The 5503-nt window shown below is 40.4% G+C and overlaps 1 long non-coding RNA gene across 1 annotated transcript; it reads right to left on the bottom strand.

Annotated features, from left to right (window-relative positions):
• Positions 1-235: 235 nt before the first annotated feature.
• On the bottom strand, positions 236-1799 carry LOC307157763. Its single transcript, XR_013821063.1, has 3 exons — positions 1737-1799; positions 1111-1220; positions 236-336 (listed from the first exon to the last, which is right to left on the bottom strand). It is a non-coding gene; the product is annotated as an uncharacterized lncRNA (long non-coding RNA).
• Positions 1800-5503: the final 3704 nt, after the last annotated feature.

A 5503-nucleotide genomic window follows, 5' to 3' on the forward strand; every position in this document is an offset into this window, starting at 1 on the left:
CTCTTATGGGCCACAACGGGTATATATATGGGCTACCATATTTGTCTGTTTGGGTTACCTTATTTTACAGTAAACCCCTAAATACAATCATTACATGTAATCCACTAAACTATACTAAAATGTTAAAGGTATTCAATGAACAGAAACCAGTAGTTCACTTTTAAAGTTACTTTATTAAGCAAGTACAAGTATCACAAAACAAGAAAAGAAAAAAGTAATATATATATATATATATATGCACACGTTATATATGCATATCTGAAAAATTAACCATTTCACAAACAAAACAATAACCGTGCAGCTTCTCACTCCTCTGTTGTCGCTCTCCCAACGGCCCTTTGAAAAGAGAAAATAAATCAGTCAACCATTATGCCACTTTTTTAATTCCTTTTCACAGTTCAATCAGATGTGTCAGGTTAGCCTTTTGGTGCCCCACATCAAGTGTATCTAGATAAGGGGTTTACAAACCTGTCCTGGAACACCCCCTGCACTGCACATATTGGAAGCACAAAATGTACATTTTGACCAACTTTTACCACTTTGAAGTAATTTCTAAAAAATAATTAGTGTTGAAGATCATTAAACCGTTATGCTGCCTCATAAGTCTGTCTGAAATCAGAATGGTTACTGCTCAAATAAATAAAAACTAAACTAAATCGGTTTTGTGAGGCACCTTAGTGTGTAAACGCTGCCTGCTAAGTCGTTGCCTGATAGGGCAGCGAGGCAATGAGTCAGCTGCCTAAGTTTTCAGATGCAGACTTTGTACGTTTCCCTCATCTAATATACCGGATTCATCACATTAGCTCATTTATAGAAACTGCAAGATCTGAAGTGGGTGTGCAGTACTGAGGGTTCCCAGGACAAGTTAGAAAACCAAATATTTGCCCATCATTCATCCAACTCAAATATTGCTTATCACTTGACATGTAAGTAGTAGCAACTTTACAAAGTCTACTCGCTCTAATGTTATGTTACAGAACATATTTCTCCTGTTTTACAACATTTGCACTGGCTCTTAGTTCAATTTTAAAAACTAAACAAGTTGGCTCCTTTATATCTTCTTCATATACACTTCCTCCACTACATCCTAAGATCGGCTTCTGCACTTACACTTGTTCTTCCACGCACTCGGACAACTTCCATGGGGTCACAAGCTTTTGGTTGTGCTGCTCCTGATGCCATCACTTCCTCTTCACTTCTTGCCTGCTGTCTGTACTATCCTGTATAAATAAAAGCAAGAAAAACTCAATACAAAATAAGTCATGTACAAGATTTTCACTTTACAGTTCAATTAGTCGGGTAGAAAACAAAGTATACAACACTATCCATTCTAAAACACATTTTATGTATTCACACAAGCAATTCTTCAGAGCCCCAACATGGGGAATTGTAAAAAAATTAATATTACTCCCATGTGTCAGTTACGATTACTATAATGATAAGGTCATGATTTCATCTTTAAAACAGATGAAGAAATCAACAAATTGTGGTGTTGAGCTGAGAGGGTTGTGGTCTGTTGCTCTTTGAATTAGGCCTTTATCTTTCAATGCAGGTTTATATTGTTTCAACAATTTGCCTGACCCCTGGGGGCTCCGTATATTTCTGATAATATTTGTGGAGAAACATTACACTGTTTTAATTCAGAATCCTAACCATACATTGTAGGCTACTAATTAAAAGTAATTTATTAAATCAAGTAAAATAAAAAATAACACAAAAGGCCAATGAATCTGTACCAGAAGTGATAGTGCAATGTAGCAGCTAAAGAATAATCCTCCACCAAATTGCCAGTAATCAGCTGGTCCTTGGCGAATCTGAAGAGGGAGAAAGAAGAAATTATTCAATGAAAAGTCCTTAAAAAGCAGTATTTTCTTATATCATTCCTTCAAACAATCTTAAATTAAAAAAAAAAAAAACGTTTGCCATTATAACATTCACACTACATGAACTGAGTAATGTCAAGGGCTGGGTAAAAAATATTGATTTCTCGATTTTATTTGATTCTCATTTTTACGAAACAATATCAATTCTTAAATCCCAAGAATCGATTAGTCAACCTGTTTTCAGTTGATGAATGAATGGAACATTGTAGCGTGCATCCCATCCAATAAATCCAGCCCTAGTAATGTCATCTTTGAGACTGTTAGTTGTTACATGATGATTAAAAATGTAAACATAAACTTTAAGCATGGCAATCCCATCAGAAATGTGTATCATTGCAAGGGAAGCACACACAAAAACAAAAAAAAAACAAAAAAAAATGTAAACAAATATATTTCCAATACTGTTATCAGTGTTTGAAGAGGTTATGTAAACATACTTCTAACGAATAAATGACTGTTTTATCACTTTACTCATTCCAACGCTTTTTTACCTCTCATGCGTTTTTAAACTAACGTTAGCTGACATTAAACACACAACGTTACCAACAACAAAACACAGCAATGTCAGATGGTACTAAATTACATTGAAATACGTGCTTATATTGCTACAGCAGTACAAAAACACACACAGAGATAACTTATTGAACGTATAAGGTTGCATTAAGCCTATGACTGTTAACGTTTCTCATGTCCATAAACGTTAACGTTAATTTAACTGACTGCTATAAGGACTGAAAAATGTTTTCTTACCTGATATCGCCAGTATTTTTACAGACCACGTACGAACCCTTCCTCTGTTCACATTCCAGCTTTTGTTCTTCATTGATATCAACTTAAATTCGCTCAAAATTTAAGAATTCAACAGGCAGATATAAAATAATCCAGGTCTGACCGAGTAGGCTAATCAATGCAAGCAGCAGCTCAGCTGCTGCTCAGTGCGCGCCTATTTTAAATTTGAAAATACGTCCGTTACTCTCGGTCGGTGACTGAGCCGCGCAGAGCCGCGCACATTCTCATTGGACAGTTTCCTGGAAGACAGACAGATTAACCAATCATGCTCAAAGTAAAACGGCGAAACAACCAATAACAATAGTTTAATAACAGTTAACATAGCGGTGTATTGAGTTTTATTTGCAGTCTGTATTATTATTTAATTAATTAGTCAAATGACATGACAGTGTATGAATATAAATGTAATAATGCAATGTAAACGGTTAGGCAAGCAGACAAAATTGTAAATTCAAACAAAATCACATAAGGCAAAAGGTTTGAAACTTTTATTGTTAATAATGATAATTATATTTTAACATATACTGAAGAGCTGTTATATCAAAAAAATTATGAAATGCTAATTAATTGTCACATTAATGTTGAAAGGCAGATATTTCTGCTGTATGTTGTTTCAACGTACAGATCTTGTAAAAATGTCAACGCTGATTTAGAAGTGTTTTAAATCTTTTACTTTTTTCTTTTCTTGTTTTGTGATACTTGTATTTGCTTAATAAAGTAACTTTAAAAGTGAACTACTGGTTTCTGTTCATTGAATACCTTTAACATTTTAGTATAGTTTAGTGGATTACATGTAATGATTGTATTTAGGGGTTTACTGTAAAATAAGGTAACCCAAACAGACAAATATGGTAGCCCATATATATACCCGTTGTGGCCCATAAGAGCCCTAGATAAGACCTATATGGGTCCCATCATCAACCCATGTGGGCAGATTCCTGTAGGCCCTAAATGGGTGCTACCTAGGTTACCCACATGGGCCCGATATGGAGCCCATCAAGAGCCCATCATCAACCCATCTGGGCAGACTCCTGTAGGCCCTAAATGGGTGCTACCTAGGTTACCCACATGGGCCCGATATGGAGCCCATCAAGAGCCCATCATCAACCCATCTGGGCTAACACATGTGGGGCCACCACGGAAACCGCGGCCAAAATTAGCTGGGTTCCCAGTTGGGTAGCCCATGTGGGCCCCGGATATCAGCCCATTTGCAGCCCGTTTGGGCCCCACATGGGTGTGTTAGCTGGGGCAAGCTCTGTCCAGATTGTCCTCTGGTGTCTGCGGATGAATCCACGTTGAGCTGGGAAACGTGATGTAAATGTTTGCGCGTGAATCCGTGGCCAACAAAACCAAAATTAGCTGGGTTCCCAGTTGGGTAGCCCAGGTGAGCCCCGGATATCAGCCCATTTGCAGCCCGTTTGGGCCCCACATGTGTTGGCTGGGGATCTTGTAAAAATGTCAACGTTGATTTAGAATGGTTTTTGTTAATCTTTTTCAACAACAAACTGACATTATTTCAACCATATTTCAACGTTGAAGGTCGGTCATGTGCTGGCTGGGTATGTAGCCTACTCATTTCCCATTAGTGAACTGACTAGGTCTCACATAGGGAGCCCATCTGGGTTTGCCCATGTTGGACCTACTTAGTTGACCCAAGTGGGCCCCAGATAAGAAGCCCCTTTTGAGCCCATGTCCATCTGTACCCCTGTAGCCCATTTGTAACCCATATGGGCCCCAGATAAGAAGCCCCTTTTGAGCCCATGTCCATCTGTACCCCTGTAGCCCATTTGTAACCCATATGGGCCCCAGATAAGAAGCCCCTTTTGAGCCCATGTCCATCTGTACCCCTGTAGCCCATTTGTAACCCATATGGGCCCCAGATAAGAAGCCCCTTTTGATCCCATGTCCATCTGTACCCCTGTAGCCCATTTGTAACCCATATGGGCCCCAGATAAGAAGCCCCTTTTGATCCCATGTCCATCTGTACCCCTGTAGCCCATTTGTAACCCATATGGGCCCCAGATAAGAAGCCCCTTTTGAGCCCATGTCCATCTGTACCCCTGTAGCCCATTTGTAACCCATATGGGCCCCAGATAAGAAGCCCCTTTTGATCCCATGTCCATCTGTACCCCTGTAGCCCATTTGTAACCCATATGGGCCCCAGATAAGAAGCCCCTTTTGATCCCATGTCCATCTGTACCCCTGTAGCCCATTTGTAACCCATATGGGCCCCAGATAAGAAGCCCCTTTTGAGCCCATGTCCATCTGTACCCCTGTAGCCCATTTGTAACCCATATGGGCCCCAGATAAGAAGCCCATTTTGAGCCCATGTCCACTCTGTACCCCTGTAGCCCATTTGTAACCCATATGGGCCCCAGATAAGAAGCCCCTTTTGATCCCATGTCCATCTGTACCCCTGTAGCCCATTTGTAACCCATATGGGCCCCAGATAAGAAGCCCCTTTTGATCCCATGTCCATCTGTACCCCTGTAGCCCATTTGTAACCCATATGGGTCCCAGATAAGAAGCCCCTTTTGATCCCATGTCCATCTGTACCCCTGTAGCCCATTTGTAACCCATATGGGCCCCAGATAAGAAGCCCCTTTTGATCCCATGTCCATCTGTACCCCTGTAGCCCATTTGTAACCCATATGGGCCCCAGATAAGAAGCCCCTTTTGATCCCATGTCCATCTGTACCCCTGTAGCCCATTTGTAACCCATATGGGCCCCAGATAAGAAGCCCCTTTTGAGCCCATGTCCACTCTGTACCCCTGTAGCCCATTTGTAACCCATATGGGCCCCAGATAAGAAGCCCATTTTGAGCCCATGC

This window comes from Squalius cephalus, assembly GCF_949319135.1.
Source record: "Squalius cephalus genome assembly, chromosome: 4".
NCBI classification, from domain to species: Eukaryota; Metazoa; Chordata; class Actinopteri; order Cypriniformes; family Leuciscidae; genus Squalius; species Squalius cephalus.